Source organism: Stenella coeruleoalba, assembly GCF_951394435.1.
Source record: "Stenella coeruleoalba genome assembly, contig: scaffold_102, whole genome shotgun sequence".
NCBI classification, from domain to species: Eukaryota; Metazoa; Chordata; class Mammalia; order Artiodactyla; family Delphinidae; genus Stenella; species Stenella coeruleoalba.
In genome coordinates, this window is record NW_027645966.1 from 306,234 (window position 1) to 329,458 (window position 23,225).

The 23,225-nt window shown below is 43.9% G+C and overlaps 1 long non-coding RNA gene across 11 annotated transcripts in view; it reads left to right on the forward strand.

Annotated features, from left to right (window-relative positions):
• LOC307181428 overlaps window positions 1–23,225 on the forward strand; it is a 914,212-nt gene that overhangs the window by 305,560 nt on the left and 585,427 nt on the right. For all 11 annotated transcript variants that reach the window (XR_013826748.1, XR_013826749.1, XR_013826750.1 and 8 more), the window contains one exon: window positions 16,773–16,850. This is a non-coding gene — a long non-coding RNA (uncharacterized lncRNA). The remainder of the gene's footprint in view (window positions 1–16,772; window positions 16,851–23,225) is intronic.

Consider the following 23,225-nt stretch of genomic DNA (forward strand, 5'->3'; position numbering starts at 1 on the left):
CGGTTTCCTGCAATTCTGCCCCGCTTTCAAGTCCTCTTGGCAGCCTTACTTCAGTTTATTTTTGGACGATAGCTGTCATTTATAACTCTGCAGGTTTGTGAATTACAGTGCCCCTGAGCTCCATTCTTCAACTCGCTTTCTTTTGAGCTGGCCACAACACCGCAGGATGTCTTCAGGCCCTAATCTGGTTCCGGCACGGCACACTGAGCCTTTGGTTATTTCCTCTTCCTGGTGGGAAATGAGAGTTAAATTTGCCCGTCCAGACACCTCCAGCTATTCTCTCATTGGTTCTCGCTATTCCTGTTCATCTTCCGCAGAAATTGCAAACTGGGCCAAACAGGAGGTTAAAGGCGCTGACTCTCCAAGTGGGGAGAGTGTTAGTAAAGCATCTGGAATGTTGCACCCGAGTACCAGGGGAGGAAAACTGAGACATATTTGAACACGTCTCCCGTTCACATGGTTGATCATACTTGGGTTCCACATGCATGTTTTAGCTGAAGGAAGAATACCTTAAACCTGGAGAGTTGAGACCCGTGTAAAGGGTACCATGCAATATGACTTCAAAGGGTCTTCATTTGCTCACCGAACCTCTCCAATCCTATCACTGCTGCGTTTATGCCCCTGTACACATGCTTGATTCTCTTTTGGAGCCATAGCAATCCATAGGTTTTACGATACTTACTAGTCAGGTACATTCTTAGGCGTTTAATATGCGGTGTTGAGTCCATTTCGTTGAGCAAGGAGTAGCTCTTGTCTATTCCATATTTGGCTTAAGGAACTTTATCTGTGCTCATTTCAATCTCTGGTTTTATGCAGCACCCCAACTCACCTTTCCCCTTAAGCAAGCATAAGTTGGTTTTCTAAATTTGAGACCCTGTTCTGCTCTGTAATTCAGTTCCTGTGTAGCCAAGTTTACATTCCGTGTATTACTGATATCTTATGATGTTTCTTTTTCTGTGTGACTTATTTCAGTTAGAATCATCATACCTGAATCCACTCATTGTGATGCTAAGGGCCTGATGACATAGATTTCATTGCTGAGTGATATTGCTTTGTAAGTAAATACCACAACTTCTTTATCCATTTTTCACTTTCTGCGATGTTGAACTTGTACTGTAAACGAGGTTCTTGTAAACAGAGGCGTCCCAAACTTTGGGGTGGCTGTGTCTTTTTGATTTTAATTTCCCTAAGCTATAGGACCATAAGTGGAAGTGCCCTAGGCTCTGTTGCTTTGTTTTTTAGATGTTTCAGGAAACACCATACACTTCTCCCGAGTGTCTGTTGGCAATTTACATCCCGCCCATCAGCATAACAAGGCTCCCAGTTCTCCATGGCCTGTCCTGCCTTTCTGGATTTTACACTTTTTTCAGATGGCCCTTTTGACCGGGGGGAACTGAGACTTCATTGTAGTGCAGATTTCCTTTGCAAGCTTGCTTGGTTGGCCAAAAAGGGCGTATGCGTTTTTTCCTGAATATATTCAGGAAAAAACGCATACGCCCTTTTTGGCCAAGTGCATCATTGTGGACGTTCTGCCTCTTTTCCTATGCTTTCAATGCAATTTCAGTCTACCTCCTGAAATCGGTTTCCTGCAATTCTGCCCCGCTTTCAAGTCCTCTTGGCAGCCTTACTTCAGTCTATTTTTGGACGATAGCTGTCATTTATAACTCTGCAGGTTTGTGAATTACAGTGCCCCTGAGCTCCTTTCTTCAACTCGCTTTCTTGTGACCTGGCCGCAACACCGCAGGATGGCTTCAGGCCCGAATCTGGTTCCGGCACGGCACGCTGAGCCTTTGGTTAATTCCTCTTCCTGGTGGGAAATGAGAGTTAAATTTGCCCGTCCAGACACCTCCAGCTAGTCTCTCATTGGTTCTCGCTATTCCTGTTCATCTTCTGCAGAAATTGCAAACTGGGCCAAACAGGAGGTTAAAGGGACTGACTCTCCAAGTCGGGAGAGTGTTAGTAAAGCGTCTGGAATGTTGCACCCGAGTACCAGGGTACGAAAACTGAGACATATTTGAACACGTCTCCCGATCACATGGTTGATCATAATCTGGGTTCCACATGCATGTTTTAGCTGAAGGAAGAATACCTAAAACCTGGGTAGTTGAAACCCGTGGAATGGGTACCATGCAATATGACTTCAAAGGGTCTTCATTTGCTCACCGAACCTCTCCAATCCTATCAGTGCTGCGTTTATGCCCCTGTACACATGCTTGATTCTCTTTCGGTGACATAGCAATCCATAGGTTTTAAGATACTTACTAATCAGGTACATTCTTAGGCGTTTAATATGCGGTGTTGAGTCCATTTCGTTGAGCAAGGAGTAGCTCTTGTCTATTCCATATTTGGCTTAAGGAACTTTATCTGTGCTCATTTCAATCTCTGGTTTTATGCAGCACCCCAACTCACCTTTCCCCTTAAGCAAGTATAAGTTGGTTTTCTAAATTTGAGACCCTGTTCTGTTCTGTAATTCAGTTCCTGTGTAGCCAAGTTTACATTCCGTGTATTACTGATATCTTATGATGTTTCCTTTTCTCTGTGCCTTATTTCAGTTAGAATCATCATACCTGAATCCACTCATTGTGCTGCTAAGGGCCTGATGACACAGTTTTCATTGCTGAGTGATATTGCTTTGTAAGTAAATACCACAACTTCTTTATCCATTTTTCACTTTCTGCGATGTTGAACTTGTACTGTAAACGAGGTTCTTGTAAACAGAGGCGTCCCAAACTTTGGGGTGGCTGTGTCTTTTTGATTTTAATTTCCCTAAGCTATAGGACCATAAGTGGCAGTGCCCTAGGCTCTGTTGCTTTGTTGTTTAGATGTTTCAGGAAACACCATACACTTCTCCCGAGTGGTTGTTGGCAATTTACATCCCGCCCATCAGCATAACAAGGCTCCCAGTTCTCCATGGCCTGTCCTGCCTTTCTGGATTTTACACTTTTTTCAGATGGCCCTTTTGACCGGGGGGAAGTGAGACTTCATTGTAGTGCAGATTTCCTTTGCAAGCTTGCTTGGTTGGCCAAAAAGGGCGTATGCGTTTTTTCCTGAATATATTCAGGAAAAAACGCATACGCCCTTTTTGGCCAAGTGCATCATTGTGGACGTTCTGCCTCTTTTCCTATGCTTTCAATGCAATTCCAGTCTACCTCCTGAAATCGATTTCCTGCAATTCTGCCCCGCTTTCAAGTCCTCTTGGCAGCCTTACTTCAGTCTATTTTTGGACGATAGCTGTCATTTATAACTCTGCAGGTTTGTGAATTACAGTGCCCCTGAGCTCCTTTCTTCAACTCGCTTTCTTGTGACCTGGCCGCAACACCGCAGGATGGCTTCAGGCCCTAATCTGGTTCCGGCCCGGCATGCTGAGCCTTTGGTTAATTCGTCTTCCTGGTGGGAAATGAGAGTTAAATTTGCCCGTCCAGACACCTCCAGCTAGCCTCTCATTGGTTCTCGCTATTCCTGTTCATCTTCCGCAGAAATTGCAAACTGGGCCAAACAGGAGGTTAAAGGCGCTGACTCTCCAAGTGGGGAGAGTGTTAGTAAAGCGTCTGGAATGTTGCATCCGAGTACCAGGGGAGGAAAACTGAGACATATTTGAACACGTCTCCCGTTCACATGGTTGATCATACTCTAGGTTCCACATGCATGTTTTAGCTGAAGGAAGAATACCTTTAACCTGGGGAGTTGAGACCCGTGGAATGGGTACCATGCAATATGACTTCAAAGGGTCTTCATTTGCTCACCGAACCTCTCCAATCCTATCACTGCTGCGTTTATGCCCCTGTACACATGCTTGATTCTCTTTCGGAGACATAGCAATCCATAGGTTTTAAGATACTTACTAGTCAGGTATATTCTTAGGCGTTTAATATGGGGTGTTGAGTCCATTTCGTTGAGCAAGGAGTAGCTCTTGTCTATTCCATATTTGGCTTAAGGAACTTTATCTGTGCTCATTTCAATCTCTGGTTTTATGCAGCACCCCAACTCACCTTTCCCCTTAAGCAAGCATTAGTTGGTTTTCTAAATTTGAGACCCTGTTCTGTTCTGTAATTCAGTTCCTGTGTAGCCAAGTTTACATTCCGTGTATTACTGATATCTTATGATGTTTCTTTTTCTGTGTGACTTATTTCAGTTAGAATCATCATACCTGAATCCACTCATTGTGCTGCTAAGGGCCTGATGACATAGATTTCATTGCTGAGTGATATTGCTTTGTAAGTAAATACCACAACTTCTTTATCCATTTTTCACTTTCTGCGATGTTGAACTTGTACTGTAAACGAGGTTCTTGTAAACAGAGCCATTCCAAACTTTGCGGTGGCTGTGTCTTTTTGATTTTAATTTCCCTAAGCTATAGGACCATAAGTGGAAGTGCCCTAGGTTCTGTTGCTTTGTTTTTTAGATGTTTCAGGAAACACCATACACTTCTCCCGAGTGGTTGTTGGCAATTTACATCCCGCCCATCAGCATAACAAGGCTCCCAGTTCTCCATGGCCTGTCCTGCCTTTCTGGATTTTACACTTTTTTCAGATGGCCCTTTTCACCGGGGGGAAGTGAGACTTCATTGTAGTGCAGATTTCCTTTGCAAGCTTGCTTGGTTGGCCAAAAAGGGCGTATGCGTTTTTTCCTGAATATATTCAGGAAAAAACGCATACGCCCTTTTTGGCCAAGTGCATCATTGTGGACGTTCTGCCTCTTTTCCTATGCTTTCAATGCAATTCCAGTCTACCTCCTGAAATCGGTTTCCTGCAATTCTGCCCCGCTTTCAAGTCCTCTTGGCAGCCTTACTTCAGTCTATTTTTGGACGATAGCTGTCATTTATAACTCTGCAGGTTTGTGAATTACAGTGCCCCTGAGCTCCTTTCTTCAACTCGCTTTCTTGTGACCTGGCCGCAACACCGCAGGATGGCTTCAGGCCCTAATCTGGTTCCGGCCCGGCATGCTGAGCCTTTGGTTAATTCCTCTTCCTGGTGGGAAATGAGAGTTAAATTTGCCCGTCCAGACACCTCCAGCTAGCCTCTCATTGGTTCTCGCTATTCCTGTTCATCTTCCGCAGAAATTGCAAACTGGGCCAAACAGGAGGTTAAAGGCGCTGACTCTCCAAGTGGGGAGAGTGTTAGTAAAGCGTCTGGAATGTTGCATCCGAGTACCAGGGGAGGAAAACTGAGACATATTTGAACACGTCTCCCGTTCACATGGTTGATCATACTTGGGTTCCACATGCATGTTTTAGCTGAAGGAAGAATACCTTAAACCTGGAGAGTTGAGACCCGTGTAAAGGGTACCATGCAATATGACTTCAAAGGGTCTTCATTTGCTCACCGAACCTCTCCAATCCTATCACTGCTGCGTTTATGCCCCTGTACACATGCTTGATTCTCTTTCAGAGACATAGCAATCCATAGGTTTTAAGATACTTACTAGTCTGGTATATTCTTAGGCGTTTAATATGGGGTGTTGAGTCCATTTCGTTGAGCAAGGAGTAGCTCTTGTCTATTCCATATTTGGCTTAAGGAACTTTATCTGTGCTCATTTCAATCTCTGGTTTTATGCAGCACCCCAACTCACCTTTCCCCTTAAGCAGGCATAAGTTGGTTTTCTAAATTTGAGACCCTGTTCTGTTCTGTAATTCAGTTCCTGTGTAGCCAAGTTTACATTCCGTGTATTACTGATATCTTATGATGTTTCTTTTTCTGTGTGACTTATTTCAGTTAGAATCATCATACCTGAATCCACTCATTGTGCTGCTAAGGGCCTGATGACACAGATTTCATTGCTGAGTGATATTGCTTTGTAAGTAAATACCACAACTTCTTTATCCATTTTTCACTTTCTGCGATGTTGAACTTGTACTGTAAACGAGGTTCTTGTAAACAGAGCCGTTCCAAACTTTAGGGTGGCTGTGTCTTTTTGATTTTAATTTCCCTAAGCTATAGGACCATAAGTGGAAGTGCCCTAGGTTCTGTTGCTTTGTTTTTTAGATGTTTCAGGAAACACCATACACTTCTCCCGAGTGGTTGTTGGCAATTTACATCCCGCCCATCAGCATAACAAGGCTCCCAGTTCTCCATGGCCTGTCCTGCCTTTCTGGATTTTACACTTTTTTCAGATGGCCCTTTTGACCGGGGGGAAGTGAGACTTCATTGTAGTGCAGATTTCCTTTGCAAGCTTGCTTGGTTGGCCAAAAAGGGCGTATGCGTTTTTTCCTGAATATATTCAGGAAAAAACGCATACGCCCTTTTTGGCCAAGTGCATCATTGTGGACGTTCTGCCTCTTTTCCTATGCTTTCAATGCAATTCCAGTCTACCTCCTGAAATCGGTTTCCTGCAATTTTGCCCCGCTTTCAAGTCCTCTTGGCAGCCTTACTTCAGTCTATTTTTGGACGATAGCTGTCATTTATAACTCTGCAGGTTTGTGAATTACAGTGCCCCTGAGCTCCTTTCTTCAACTCGCTTTCTTGTGACCTGGCCGCAACACCGCAGGATGGCTTCAGGCCCTAATCTGGTTCCGGCCCGGCATGCTGAGCCTTTGGTTAATTCGTCTTCCTGGTGGGAAATGAGAGTTAAATTTGCCCGTCCAGACACCTCCAGCTAGCCTCTCATTGGTTCTCGCTATTCCTGTTCATCTTCCGCAGAAATTGCAAACTGGGCCAAACAGGAGGTTAAAGGCGCTGACTCTCCAAGTGGGGAGAGTGTTAGTAAAGCGTCTGGAATGTTGCATCCGAGTACCAGGGGAGGAAAACTGAGACATATTTGAACACGTCTCCCGTTCACATGGTTGATCATACTCTAGGTTCCACATGCATGTTTTAGCTGAAGGAAGAATACCTTTAACCTGGGGAGTTGAGACCCGTGGAATGGGTACCATGCAATATGACTTCAAAGGGTCTTCATTTGCTCACCGAACCTCTCCAATCCTATCACTGCTGCGTTTATGCCCCTGTACACATGCTTGATTCTCTTTCGGAGACATAGCAATCCATAGGTTTTAAGATACTTACTAGTCAGGTATATTCTTAGGCGTTTAATATGGGGTGTTGAGTCCATTTCGTTGAGCAAGGAGTAGCTCTTGTCTATTCCATATTTGGCTTAAGGAACTTTATCTGTGCTCATTTCAATCTCTGGTTTTATGCAGCACCCCAACTCACCTTTCCCCTTAAGCAAGCATTAGTTGGTTTTCTAAATTTGAGACCCTGTTCTGTTCTGTAATTCAGTTCCTGTGTAGCCAAGTTTACATTCCGTGTATTACTGATATCTTATGATGTTTCTTTTTCTGTGTGACTTATTTCAGTTAGAATCATCATACCTGAATCCACTCATTGTGCTGCTAAGGGCCTGATGACATAGATTTCATTGCTGAGTGATATTGCTTTGTAAGTAAATACCACAACTTCTTTATCCATTTTTCACTTTCTGCGATGTTGAACTTGTACTGTAAACGAGGTTCTTGTAAACAGAGCCATTCCAAACTTTGCGGTGGCTGTGTCTTTTTGATTTTAATTTCCCTAAGCTATAGGACCATAAGTGGAAGTGCCCTAGGTTCTGTTGCTTTGTTTTTTAGATGTTTCAGGAAACACCATACACTTCTCCCGAGTGGTTGTTGGCAATTTACATCCCGCCCTTCAGCATAACAAGGCTCCCAGTTCTCCATGGCCTGTCCTGCCTTTCTGGATTTTACACTTTTTTCAGATGGCCCTTTTCACCGGGGGGAAGTGAGACTTCATTGTAGTGCAGATTTCCTTTGCAAGCTTGCTTGGTTGGCCAAAAAGGGCGTATGCGTTTTTTCCTGAATATATTCAGGAAAAAACGCATACGCCCTTTTTGGCCAAGTGCATCATTGTGGACGTTCTGCCTCTTTTCCTATGCTTTCAATGCAATTCCAGTCTACCTCCTGAAATCGGTTTCCTGCAATTCTGCCCCGCTTTCAAGTCCTCTTGGCAGCCTTACTTCAGTCTATTTTTGGACGATAGCTGTCATTTATAACTCTGCAGGTTTGTGAATTACAGTGCCCCTGAGCTCCTTTCTTCAACTCGCTTTCTTGTGACCTGGCCGCAACACCGCAGGATGGCTTCAGGCCCTAATCTGGTTCCGGCCCGGCATGCTGAGCCTTTGGTTAATTCCTCTTCCTGGTGGGAAATGAGAGTTAAATTTGCCCGTCCAGACACCTCCAGCTAGCCTCTCATTGGTTCTCGCTATTCCTGTTCATCTTCCGCAGAAATTGCAAACTGGGCCAAACAGGAGGTTAAAGGCGCTGACTCTCCAAGTGGGGAGAGTGTTAGTAAAGCGTCTGGAATGTTGCATCCGAGTACCAGGGGAGGAAAACTGAGACATATTTGAACACGTCTCCCGTTCACATGGTTGATCATACTTGGGTTCCACATGCATGTTTTAGCTGAAGGAAGAATACCTTAAACCTGGAGAGTTGAGACCCGTGTAAAGGGTACCATGCAATATGACTTCAAAGGGTCTTCATTTGCTCACCGAACCTCTCCAATCCTATCACTGCTGCGTTTATGCCCCTGTACACATGCTTGATTCTCTTTCAGAGACATAGCAATCCATAGGTTTTAAGATACTTACTAGTCTGGTATATTCTTAGGCGTTTAATATGGGGTGTTGAGTCCATTTCGTTGAGCAAGGAGTAGCTCTTGTCTATTCCATATTTGGCTTAAGGAACTTTATCTGTGCTCATTTCAATCTCTGGTTTTATGCAGCACCCCAACTCACCTTTCCCCTTAAGCAGGCATAAGTTGGTTTTCTAAATTTGAGACCCTGTTCTGTTCTGTAATTCAGTTCCTGTGTAGCCAAGTTTACATTCCATGTATTACTGATATCTTATGATGTTTCTTTTTCTGTGTGACTTATTTCAGTTAGAATCATCATACCTGAATCCACTCATTGTGCTGCTAAGGGCCTGATGACACAGATTTCATTGCTGAGTGATATTGCTTTGTAAGTAAATACCACAACTTCTTTATCCATTTTTCACTTTCTGCGATGTTGAACTTGTACTGTAAACGAGGTTCTTGTAAACAGAGCCGTTCCAAACTTTAGGGTGGCTGTGTCTTTTTGATTTTAATTTCCCTAAGCTATAGGACCATAAGTGGAAGTGCCCTAGGCTCTCTTGCTTTGTTTTTTAGATGTTTCAGGAAACACCATACACTTCTCCCGAGTGTCTGTTGGCAATTTACATCCCGCCCATCAGCATAACAAGGCTCCCAGTTCTCCATGGCCTGTCCTGCCTTTCTGGATTTTACACTTTTTTCAGATGGCCCTTTTGACCGGGGGCAAGTGAGACTTCATTGTAGTGCAGATTTCCTTTGCAAGCTTGCTTGGTTGGCCAAAAAGGGCGTATGCGTTTTTTCCTGAATATATTCAGGAAAAAACGCATACGCCCTTTTTGGCCAAGTGCATCATTGTGGACGTTCTGCCTCTTTTCCTATGCTTTCAATGCAATTTCAGTCTACCTCCTGAAATCGGTTTCCTGCAATTCTGCCCCGCTTTCAAGTCCTCTTGGCAGCCTTACTTCAGTCTATTTTTGGACGATAGCTGTCATTTATAACTCTGCAGGTTTGTGAATTACAGTGCCCCTGAGCTCCTTTCTTCAACTAGCTTTCTTGTGACCTGGCCGCAACACCGCAGGATGGCTTCAGGCCCGAATCTGGTTCCGGCACGGCACGCTGAGCCTTTGGTTAATTCCTCTTCCTGGTGGGAAATGAGAGTTAAATTTGCCCGTCCAGACACCTCCAGCTAGTCTCTCATTGGTTCTCGCTATTCCTGTTCATCTTCTGCAGAAATTGCAAACTGGGCCAAACAGGAGGTTAAAGGGACTGACTCTCCAAGTCGGGAGAGTGTTAGTAAAGCGTCTGGAATGCTGCACCCGAGTACCAGGGTACGAAAACTGAGACATATTTGAACACGTCTCCCGATCACATGGTTGATCATAATCTGGGTTCCACATGCATGTTTTAGCTGAAGGAAGAATACCTAAAACCTGGGTAGTTGAAACCCGTGGAATGGGTACCATGCAATATGACTTCAAAGGGTCTTCATTTGCTCACCGAACCTCTCCAATCCTATCAGTGCTGCGTTTATGCCCCTGTACACATGCTTGATTCTCTTTCGGTGACATAGCAATCCATAGGTTTTACGATACTTACTAATCAGGTACATTCTTAGGCGTTTAATATGCGGTGTTGAGTCCATTTCGGTGAGCAAGGAGTAGCTCTTGTCTATTCCATATTTGGCTTAAGGAACTTTATCTGTGCTCATTTCAATCTCTGGTTTTATGCAGCACCCCAACTCACCTTTACCCTTAAGCAAGCATAAGTTGGTTTTCTAAATTTGAGACCCTGTTCTGTTCTGTAATTCAGTTCCTGTGTAGCCAAGTTTACATTCCGTGTATTACTGATATCTTATGATGTTTCCTTTTCTGTGTGACTTATTTCAGTTAGAATCATCATACCTGAATCCACTCATTGTGCTGCTAAGGGCCTGATGACACAGTTTCCATTGCTGAGTGATATTGCTTTGTAAGTAAATACCACAACTTCTTTATCCATTTTTCACTTTCTGCGATGTTGAACTTGTACTGTAAACGAGGTTCTTGTAAACAGAGCCGTTCCAAACTTTGGGGTGGCTGTGTCTTTTTTATTTTAATTTCCCTAAGCTATAGGACCATAAGTGGAAGTGCCCTAGGCTCTGTTGCTTTGTTTTTTAGATGTTTCAGGAAACACCATACACTTCTCCCGAGTGGTTGTTGGCAATTTACATCCCGCCCTTCAGCATAACAAGGCTCCCAGTTCTCCATGGCCTGTCCTGCCTTTCTGGATTTTACACTTTTATAAGATGGCCATTTTGACCGGGGGGAAGTGAGACTTCTTTGTAGTGCAGATTTCCTTTGCAAGCTTGCTTGGTTGGCCAAAAAGGGCGTATGCGTTTTTTCCTGAATATATTCAGGAAAAAACGCATACGCCCTTTTTGGCCAAGTGCATCATTGTGGACGTTCTGCCTCTTTTCCTATGCTTTCAATGCAATTCCAGTCTACCTCCTGAAATCGGTTTCCTGCAATTCTGCCCCGCTTTCAAGTCCTCTTGGCAGCCTTACTTCAGTCTATTTTTGGACGATAGCTGTCATTTATAACTCTGCAGGTTTGTGAATTACAGTGCCCCTGAGCTCCTTTCTTCAACTCGCTTTCTTGTGACCTGGCCGCAACACCGCAGGATGGCTTCAGGCCCTAATCTGGTTCCGGCCCGGCATGCTGAGCCTTTGGTTAATTCCTCTTCCTGGTGGGAAATGAGAGTTAAATTTGCCCGTCCAGACACCTCCAGCTAGCCTCTCATTGGTTCTCGCTATTCCTGTTCATCTTCCGCAGAAATTGCAAACTGGGCCAAACAGGAGGTTAAAGGCGCTGACTCTCCAAGTGGGGAGAGTGTTAGTAAAGCGTCTGGAATGTTGCATCCGAGTACCAGGGGAGGAAAACTGAGACATATTTGAACACGTCTCCCGTTCACATGGTTGATCATACTCTAGGTTCCACATGCATGTTTTAGCTGAAGGAAGAATACCTTAAACCTGGGGAGTTGAGACCCGTGGAATGGGTACCATGCAATATGACTTCAAAGGGTCTTCATTTGCTCACCGAACCTCTCCAATCCTATCACTGCTGCGTTTATGCCCCTGTACACATGCTTGATTCTCTTTCGGAGACATAGCAATCCATAGGTTTTAAGATACTTACTAGTCAGGTATATTCTTAGGCGTTTAATATGGGGTGTTGAGTCCATTTCGTTGAGCAAGGAGTAGCTCTTGTCTATTCCATATTTGGCTTAAGGAACTTTATCTGTGCTCATTTCAATCTCTGGTTTTATGCAGCACCCCAACTCACCTTTCCCCTTAAGCAAGCATAAGTTGGTTTTCTAAATTTGAGACCCTGTTCTGTTCTGTAATTCAGTTCCTGTGTAGCCAAGTTTACATTCCGTGTATTACTGATATCTTATGATGTTTCTTTTTCTGTGTGACTTATTTCAGTTAGAATCATCATACCTGAATCCACTCATTGTGCTGCTAAGGGCCTGATGACATAGATTTCATTGCTGAGTGATATTGCTTTGTAAGTAAATACCACAACTTCTTTATCCATTTTTCACTTTCTGCGATGTTGAACTTGTACTGTAAACGAGGTTCTTGTAAACAGAGCCATTCCAAACTTTGCGGTGGCTGTGTCTTTTTGATTTTAATTTCCCTAAGCTATAGGACCATAAGTGGAAGTGCCCTAGGTTCTGTTGCTTTGTTTTTTAGATGTTTCAGGAAACACCATACACTTCTCCCGAGTGGTTGTTGGCAATTTACATCCCGCCCTTCAGCATAACAAGGCTCCCAGTTCTCCATGGCCTGTCCTGCCTTTCTGGATTTTACCCTTTTTTCAGATGGCCCTTTTGACCGGGGGGAAGTGAGACTTCATTGTAGTGCAGATTTCCTTTGCAAGCTTGCTTGGTTGGCCAAAAAGGGCGTATGCGTTTTTTCCTGAATATATTCAGGAAAAAACGCATACGCCCTTTTTGGCCAAGTGCATCATTGTGGACGTTCTGCCTCTTTTCCTATGCTTTCAATGCAATTCCAGTCTACCTCCTGAAATCGGTTTCCTGCAATTCTGCCCCGCTTTCAAGTCCTCTTGGCAGCCTTACTTCAGTCTATTTTTGGACGATAGCTGTCATTTATAACTCTGCAGGTTTGTGAATTACAGTGCCCCTGAGCTCCTTTCTTCAACTCGCTTTCTTGTGACCTGGCCGCAACACCGCAGGATGGCTTCAGGCCCTAATCTGGTTCCGGCCCGGCATGCTGAGCCTTTGGTTAATTCCTCTTCCTGGTGGGAAATGAGAGTTAAATTTGCCCGTCCAGACACCTCCAGCTAGCCTCTCATTGGTTCTCACTATTCCTGTTCATCTTCCGCAGAAATTGCAAACTGGGCCAAACAGGAGGTTAAAGGCGCTGACTCTCCAAGTGGGGAGAGTGTTAGTAAAGCGTCTGGAATGTTGCATCCGAGTACCAGGGGAGGAAAACTGAGACATATTTGAACACGTCTCCCGTTCACATGGTTGATCATACTTGGGTTCCACATGCATGTTTTAGCTGAAGGAAGAATACCTTAAACCTGGAGAGTTGAGACCCGTGGAATGGGTACCATGCAATATGACTTCAAAGGGTCTTCATTTGCTCACCGAACCTCTCCAATCCTATCACTGCTGCGTTTATGCCCCTGTACACATGCTTGATTCTCTTTCGGAGACATAGCAATCCATAGGTTTTAAGATACTTACTAGTCAGGTATATTCTTAGGCGTTTAATATGGGGTGTTGAGTCCATTTCGTTGAGCAAGGAGTAGCTCTTGTCTATTCCATATTTGGCTTAAGGAACTTTATCTGTGCTCATTTCAATCTCTGGTTTTATGCAGCACCCCAACTCACCTTTCCCCTTAAGCAGGCATAAGTTGGTTTTCTAAATTTGAGACCCTGTTCTGTTCTGTAATTCAGTTCCTGTGTAGCCAAGTTTACATTCCGTGTATTACTGATATCTTATGATGTTTCTTTTTCTGTGTGACTTATTTCAGTTAGAATCATCATACCTGAATCCACTCATTGTGCTGCTAAGGGCCTGATGACATAGATTTCATTGCTGAGTGATATTGCTTTGTAAGTAAATACCACAACTTCTTTATCCATTTTTCACTTTCTGCGATGTTGAACTTGTACTGTAAACGAGGGTCTTGTAAACAGAGCCGTTCCAAACTTTGCGGTGGCTGTGTCATTTTGATTTTAATTTCCCTAAGCTATAGGACCATAAGTGGAAGTGCCCTAGGTTCTGTTGCTTTGTTTTTTAGATGTTTCAGGAAACACCATACACTTCTCCCGAGTGGTTGTTGGCAATTTACAACCCGCCCATCAGCATAACAAGGCTCCCAGTTCTCCATGGCCTGTCCTGCCTTTCTGGATTTTACACTTTTTTCAGATGGCCCTTTTGACCGGGGGGAAGTGAGACTTCATTGTAGTGCAGATTTCCTTTGCAAGCTTGCTTGGTTGGCCAAAAAGGGCGTATGCGTTTTTTCCTGAATATATTCAGGAAAAAACGCATACGCCCTTTTTGGCCAAGTGCATCATTGTGGACGTTCTGCCTCTTTTCCTATGCTTTCAATGCAATTCCAGTCTACCTCCTGAAATCGGTTTCCTGCAATTTTGCCCCGCTTTCAAGTCCTCTTGGCAGCCTTACTTCAGTCTATTTTTGGACGATAGCTGTCATTTATAACTCTGCAGGTTTGTGAATTACAGTGCCCCTGAGCTCCTTTCTTCAACTCTGTTTGTTTTGAGCTGGCCGCAACACTGCAGGATGGCTTCAGGCCCTAATCTGGTTCCGGTACGGCACGCTGAGCCTTTGGTTATTTCCTCTTCGTCTTGGGAAATGAGAGTTAAATTTGCCCGTCCAGACACCTCCAGCTAGCCTCTCATTGGTTCTCGCTATTCCTGTTCATCTTCCGCAGAAATTGCAAACTGTGCCAAACAGGAGGTTAAAGGCGCTGACTCTCCAAGTGGGGAGAGTGTTAGTAAAGCATCTGGAATGTTGCACCCGAGTACCAGGGGAGGAAAACTGAGACATATTTGAACACGCCTCCCGATCACATGGTTGATCATACTCTGGGTTCCACATGCATATTTTAGCTGAAGGAAGAATACCTAAAACCTGGGTAGTTGAAACCCGTGGAATGGGTACCATGCAATATGACTTCAAAGGGTCTTCATTTGCTCACCGAACCTCTCCAATCCTATCACTGCTGCGTTTATGCCCCTGTACACATGCTTGATTCTCTTTCAGAGACATAGCAATCCATAGGTTTTAAGATACTTACTAGTCAGGTACATTCTTAGGCGTTTAATATGCGGTGTTGAGTCCATTTCGTTGAGCAAGGAGTAGCTCTTGTCTATTCCATATTTGGCTTAAGGAACTTTATCTGTGCTCATTTCAATCTCTAGTTTTATGCAGCACCCCAACTCACCTTTCCCCTTAAGCAAGCATAAGTTGGTTTTCTAAATTTGAGACCCTGTTCTGTTTTGGAATGCAGTTCCTGTGTAGCCAAGTTTACATTCCGTGTATTAGTGATATCTTATGATGTTTCTTTTTCTGTGTGACTTATTTCAGTTAGAATCATCGTACCTGAATCCACTCATTATGCTGCTACGGGCCTGATGACATAGATTTCATTGCTGAGTGATACTGCATTGTACGTAAGTACCACAAGTTCTTTATCCATTTTTCACTTTCTGTGATATTGAACTTGTATGGTAAACGAGGTTCTTGTAAACGGAGGCGTCCCAAACTTTGGGGTGGCTGTGTCTTTTTGATTTTAATTTCCCTAAGCTATAGGACCATAAGTGGAAGTGCCCTAGGCTCTGTTGCTTTGTTTTTTAGATGTTTCAGGAAACACCATACACTTCTACCGAGTGGTTGTTGGCAATTTACATCCCGCCCATCAGCATAACAAGGCTCCCAGTTCTCCATGGCCTGTCCTGCCTTTCTGGATTTTACACTTTTTTCAGATGGCCCTTTTGACCGGGGAGAAGTGAGACTTCATTGTAGTGCAGATTTCCTTTGCAAGCTTGCTTGGTTGGCCAAAAAGGGCGTATGCGTTTTTTCCTGAATATATTCAGGAAAAAACGCATACGCCCTTTTTGGCCAAGTGCATCATTGTGGACGTTCTGCCTCTTTTCCTATGCTTTCAATGCAATTCCAGTCTACCTCCTGAAATCGGTTTCCTGCAATTCTGCCCCGCTTTCAAGTCCTCTTGGCAGCCTTACTTCAGTCTATTTTTGGACGATAGCTGTCATTTATAACTCTGCAGGTTTGTGAATTACAGTGCCCCTGAGCTCCTTTCTTCAACTCGCTTTCTTGTGACCTGGCCGCAACACCGCAGGAGGTCTTCAGGCCCTAATCTGGTTCTGGCACGGCACGTTGAGCCTTTGGTTAATTCCTCTTCCTGGTGGGAAATGAGAGTTAAATTTGCCCGTCCAGACACCTCCAGCTAGTCTCTCATTGGTTCTCGCTCTTCCTGTTCATCTTCCACAGAAATTGCAAACTGGGCCAAACAGGAGGTAAAAGGGACTGACTCTCCAAGTCGGGAGAGTGTTAGTAAAGCGTCTGGAATGTTGCACCCGAGTACCAGGGTACGAAAACTGAGACATATTTGAACGCGTCTCCCGATCACATGGTTGATCATACTCTAGGTTCCACATGCATGTTTTAGCTGAAGGAAGAATACCTTAAACCTGGGTAGTTGAAACCCGTGGAATGGGTACCATGCAATATGACTTCAAAGGGTCTTCATTTGCTCACGAACCTCTCCAATCCTATCACTGCTGCGTTTATGACCCTGTACACATGCTTGATTCTCTTTCGGAGACATAGCAATCCATAGGTTTTAAGATACTTACTAGTCAGGTACATTCTTAGACGTTTAATATGCGGTGTTGAGTCCATTTCGTTGAGCAAGGAGTAGCTCTTGTCTATTCCATATTTGGCTTAAGGAACTTTATCTGTGCTCATTTCAATCTCTGGTTTTATGCAGCACCCCAACTCACCTTTACCCTTAAGCAAGCATAAGTTGGTTTTCTAAATTTGAGACCCTGTTCTGTTCTGTAATTCAGTTCCTGTGTAGCCAAGTTTACATTCCGTGTATTACTGATATCTTATGATGTTTCTTTTTCTGTGTGACTTATTTCATTTAGAATCATCATACCTGAATCCACTCATTGTGCTGCTAAGGGCCTGATGACATAGATTTCATTGCTGAGTGATACTGCATTGTACGTACGTACCACAAGTTCTTTATCCATTTTTCACTTTCTGTGATATTGAACTTGTATGGTAAACGAGGTTCTTGTAAACGGAGGCGTCCCAAACTTTGGGGTGGCTGTGTCTTTTTGATTTTAATTTCCCTAAGCTATAGGACCATAAGTGGAAGTGCCCTAGGCTCTGTTGCTTTGTTTTTTAGATGCTTCAGGAAACACCATACACTTCTCCCGAGTGGTTGTTGGCAATTTACATCCCGCCCATCAGCATAACAAGGCTCCCAGTTCTCCATGGCCTGTCCTGCCTTTCTGGATTTTACACTTTTTTCAGATGGCCCTTTTGACCGGGGGGAAGTGAGACTTCATTGTAGTGCAGATTTCCTTTGCAAGCTTGCTTGGTTGGCCAAAAAGGGCGTAAGCGATTTTTCCTGAATATATTCAGGAAAAAACGCATACGCACTTTTTGGCCAAATGCATCATTGTGGACGTTCTGCCTCTTTTCCTATGCTTTCAATGCAATTCCAGTCTACCTCCTGAAATCGGTTTCCTGCAATTCTGCCCCGCTTTCAAGTCCTCTTGGCAGCCTTACTTCAGTATATTTTTGGACGATAGCTGTCATTTATAACTCTGCAGGTTTGTGAATTACAGTGCCCCTGAGCTCCTTTCTTCAACTCGCTTTCTTGTGACCTGGCCGCAACACCGCAGGATGGCTTCAGGCCCTAATCTGGTTCCGGCCCGGCATGCTGAGCCTTTGGTTAATTCGTCTTCCTGGTGGGAAATGAGAGTTAAATTTGCCCGTCCAGACACCTCCAGCTAGCCTCTCATTGGTTCTCGCTATTCCTGTTCATCTTCCGCAGAAATTGCAAACTGGGCCAAACAGGAGGTTAAAGGCGCTGACTCTCCAAGTGGGGAGAGTGTTAGTAAAGCATCTGGAATGTTGCACCCGAGTACCAGGGGAGGAAAACTGAGACATATTTGAACACGTCTCCCGTTCACATGGTTGATCATACTTGGGTTCCACATGCATGTTTTAGCTGAAGGAAGAATACCTTAAACCTGGAGAGTTGAGACCCGTGTAAAGGGTACCATGCAATATGACTTCAAAGGGTCTTCATTTGCTCACCGAACCTCTCCAATCCTATCACTGCTGCGTTTATGCCCCTGTACACATGCTTGATTCTCTTTTGGAGCCATAGCAATCCATAGGTTTTACGATACTTACTAGTCAGGTACATTCTTAGGCGTTTAATATGCGGTGTTGAGTCCATTTCGTTGAGCAAGGAGTAGCTCTTGTCTATTCCATATTTGGCTTAAGGAACTTTATCTGTGCTCATTTCAATCTCTGGTTTTATGCAGCACCCCAACTCACCTTTCCCCTTAAGCAGGCATAAGTTGGTTTTCTAAATTTGAGACCCTGTTCTGTTCTGTAATTCAGTTCCTGTGTAGCCAAGTTTACATTCCGTGTATTACTGATATCTTATGATGTTTCTTTTTCTGTGTGACTTATTTCAGTTAGAATCATCATACCTGAATCCACTCATTGTGCTGCTAAGGGCCTGATGACACAGATTTCATTGCTGAGTGATATTGCTTTGTAAGTAAATACCACAACTTCTTTATCCATTTTTCACTTTCTGCGATGTTGAACTTGTACTGTAAACGAGGTTCTTGTAAACAGAGCCGTTCCAAACTTTGGGGTGGCTGTGTCTTTTTGATTTTAATTTCCCTAAGCTATAGGACCATAAGTGGAAGTGCCCTAGGCTCTGTTGCTTTGTTTTTTAGATGTTTCAGGAAACACCATACACTTCTCCCGAGTGTCTGTTGGCAATTTACATCCCGCCCATCAGCATAACAAGGCTCCCAGTTCTCCATGGCCTGTCCTGCCTTTTTGGAGTTTACACTTTTTTCAGATGGCCCTTTTGACCGGGGGGAAGTGAGACTTCATTGTAGTGCAGATTTCCTTTGCAAGCTTGCTTGGTTGGCCAAAAAGGGCGTATGCGTTTTTTCCTGAATATATTCAGGAAAAAACGCATACGCCCTTTTTGGCCAAGTGCATCATTGTGGACGTTCTGCCTCTTTTCCTATGCTTTCAATGCAATTCCAGTCTACCTCCTGAAATCGGTTTCGTGCAATTCTGCCCCGCTTTCAAGTCCTCTTGGCAGCCTTACTTCAGTCTATTTTTGGACGATAGCTGTCATTTATAACTCTGCAGGTTTGTGAATTACAGTGCCCCTGAGCTCCTTTCTTCAACTCGCTTTCTTTTGAGCTGGCCGCAACACCGCAGAATGGCTTCAGGCCCGAATCTGGTTCCGGTACGGCACGCTGAGCCTTTGGTTATTTCCTCTTCCTGTTGGGAAATGAGAGTTAAATTTGCCCGTCCAGACACCTCCAGCTAGCCTCTCATTGGTTCTCGCTATTCCTGTTCATCTTCCACAGAAATTGCAAACTGGGCCAAACAGGAGGTTAAAGGGACTGACTCTCCAAGTCGGGAGAGTGTTAGTAAAGCGTCTGGAATGTTGCACCCGAGTACCAGGGGAGGAAAACTGAGACATATTTGAACACGTCTCCCGATCACATGGTTGATCATACTCTAGGTTCCACATGCATGTTTTAGCTGAAGGAAGAATACCTAAAACCTGGGTAGTTGAAACCCGAGGAATGGGTACCATGCAATATGACTTCAAAGGGTCTTCATTTGCTCACCGAACCTCTCCAATCCTATCACTGCTGCGTTTATGCCCCTGTACACATGCTTGATTCTCTTTCAGAGACATAGCAATCCATAGGTTTTAAGATACTTACTAGTCAGGTACATTCTTAGGCGTTTAATATGCGGTGTTGAGTCCATTTCGTTGAGCAAGGAGTAGCTCTTGTTTATTCCATGTTTGGCTTAAGGAACTTTATCTGTGCTCATTTCAATCTCTGGTTTTATGCAGCACCCCAACTCACCTTTCCCCTTAAGCAAGCATAAGTTGGTTTTCTAAATTTGAGACCCTGTTCTGTTCTGTAATTCAGTTCCTGTGTAGCCAAGTTTACATTCCGTGTATTACTGATATCTTATGATGTTTCTTTTTCTGTGTGACTTATTTCAGTTAGAATCATCATACCTGAATCCACTCATTGTGCTGCTAAGGGCCTGATGACACAGATTTCATTGCTGAGTGATATTGCTTTGTAAGTAAATACCACAACTTCTTTCTCCATTTTTCACTTTCTGCGATGTTGAACTTGTACTGTAAACGAGGTTCTTGTAAACAGAGCCGTTCCAAACTTTGTGGTGGCTGTGTCTTTTTGATTTTAATTTCCCTAAGGTATAGGACCATAAGTGGAAGTGCCCTAGGTTCTGTTGCTTTGTTTTTTAGATGTTTCAGGAAACACCATACACTTCTCCCGAGTGGTTGTTGGCAATTTACATCCCGCCCATCAGCATAACAAGGCTCCCAGTTCTCCATGGCCTGTCCTGCCTTTCTGGATTTTACACTTTTTTCAGATGGCCCTTTTGACCGGGGGGAAGTGAGACTTCATTGTAGTGCAGATTTCCTTTGCAAGCTTGCTTGGTTGGCCAAATAGGGCGTATGCGTTTTTTCCTGAATACATTCAGGAAAAAACGCATACGCCCTTTTTGGCCAAGTGCATCATTGTGGACGTTCTGCCTCTTTTCCTATGCTTTCAATGCAATTCCAGTCTACCTCCTGAAATCGGTTTCCTGCAATTCTGCCCCGCTTTCAAGTCCTCTTGGCAGCCTTACTTCAGTCTATTTTTGGACGATAGCTGTCATTTATAACTCTGCAGGTTTGTGAATTACAGTGCCCCTGAGCTCCTTTCTTCAACTCGCTTTCTTTTGAGCTGGCCGCAACACCGCAGGATGGCTTCAGGCCCTAATCTGGTTCCGGTACGGCACGCTGAGCCTTTGGTTATTTCCTCTTCCTGTTGGGAAATGAGAGTTAAATTTGCCCGTCCAGACACCTCCAGCTAGCCTCTCATTGGTTCTCGCTATTCCTGTTCATCTTCCGCAGAAATTGCAAACTGGGCCAAACAGGAGGTTAAAGGGACTGACTCTCCAAGTGGGGAGAGTGTTAGTAAAGCGTCTGGAATGTTGCACCCGAGTACCAGGGGAGGAAAACTGAGACATATTTGAACACGTCTCCCGATCACATGGTTGATCATACTCTAGGTTCCACATGCATGTTTTAGCTGAAGGAAGAATACCTTAAACCTGGGTAATTGAAACCCGTGGAATGGGTACCATGCAATATGACTTCAAAGGGTCTTCATTTGCTCACCGAACCTCTCCAATCCTATCACTGCTGCGTTTATGCCCCTGTACACATGCTTGATTCTCTTTCGGAGACATAGCAATCCATAGGTTTTAAGATACTTACTAGTCAGGTACATTCTTAGGCGTTTAATATGGGGTTTTGAGTCCATTTCGTTGAGCAAGGAGTAGCTCTTGTCTATTCCATATTTGGCTTAAGGAACTTTATCTGTGCTCATTTCAATCTCTGGTTTTATGCAGCACCCCAACTCACCTTTACCCTTAAGCAAGCATAAGTTGGTTTTCTAAATTTGAGACCCTGTTCTGTTCTGTAATTCAGTTCCTGTGTAGCCAAGTTTACATTCCGTGTATTACTGATATCTTATGATGTTTCTTTTTCTGTGTGACTTATTTCAGTTAGAATCATCATACCTGAATCCACTCATTGTGCTGCTAAGGGCCTGATGACACAGATTTCATTGCTGAGTGATATTGCTTTGTAAGTAAATACCACAACTTCTTTATCCATTTTTCACTTTCTGCGATGTTGAACTTGTACTGTAAACGAGGTTCTTGTAAACAGAGCCGTTCCAAACTTTGTGGTGGCTGTGTCTTTTTGATTTTAATTTCCCTAAGGTATAGGACCATAAGTGGAAGTGCCCTAGGTTCTGTTGCTTTGTTTTTTAGATGTTTCAGGAAACACCATACACTTCTCCCGAGTGTCTGTTGGCAATTTACATCCCGCCCATCAGCATAACAAGGCTCCCAGTTCTCCATGGCCTGTCCTGCCTTTCTGGATTTTACACTTTTTTCAGATGGCCCTTTTGACCGGGGGGAAGTGAGACTTCATTGTAGTGCAGATTTCCTTTGCAAGCTTGCTTGGTTGGCCAAAAAGTGCGTATGGGTTTTTTCCTGAATATATTCAGGAAAAAACGCATACGCCCTTTTTGGCCAAGTGCATCATTGTGGACGTTCTGCCTCTTTTCCTATGCTTTCAATGCAATTCCAGTCTACCTCCTGAAATCGGTTTCCTGCAATTCTGCCCCGCTTTCAAGTCCTCTTGGCAGCCTTACTTCAGTCTATTTTTGGACGATAGCTGTCATTTATAACTCTGCAGGTTTGTGAATTACAGTGCCCCTGAGCTCCTTTCTTCAACTCGCTTTCTTTTCAGCTGGCCGCAACACCGCAGGATGGCTTCAGGCCCTAATCTGGTTCCGGTACGGCACGCTGAGCCTTTGGTTATTTCCTCTTCCTGTTGGGAAATGAGAGTTAAATTTGCCCGTCCAGACACCTCCAGCTAGCCTCTCATTGGTTCTCGCTATTCCTGTTCATCTTCCGCAGAAATTGCAAACTGGGCCAAACAGGAGGTTAAAGGGACTGACTCTCCAAGTCGGGAGAGTGTTAGTAAAGCGTCTGGAATGTTGCACCCGAGTACCAGGGGAGGAAAACTCAGACATATTTGAACACGTCTCCCGATCACATGGTTGATCATACTCTAGGTTCCACATGCATGTTTTAGCTGAAGGAAGAATACCTTAAACCTGGGTAGTTGAAACCCGTGGAATGGGTACCATGCAATATGACTTCAAAGGGTCTTCATTTGCTCACCGAACCTCTCCAATCCTATCACTGCTGCGTTTATGACCCTGTACACATGCTTGATTCTCTTTCGGAGACATAGCAATCCATAGGTTTTAAGATACTTACTAGTCAGGTACATTCTTAGGCGTTTAATATGGGGTGTTGAGTCCATTTCGTTGAGCAAGGAGTAGCTCTTGTCTATTCCATATTTGGCTTAAGGAACTTTATCTGTGCTCATTTCAATCTCTGGTTTTATGCAGCACCCCAACTCACCTTTACCCTTAAGCAAGAATAAGTTGGTTTTCTAAAGTGAGACACTGTTCTGTTCTGTAATTCAGTTCCTGTGTAGCCAAGTTTACATTCCGTGTATTACTGATATCTTATGATGTTTCTTTTTCTGTGTGACTTATTTCAGTTAGAATCATCATACCTGAATCCACTCATTGTGCTGCTAAGGGCCTGATGACACAGATTTCATTGCTGAGTGATATTGCTTTGTAAGTAAATACCACAACTTCTTTATCCATTTTTCACTTTCTGCGATGTTGAACTTG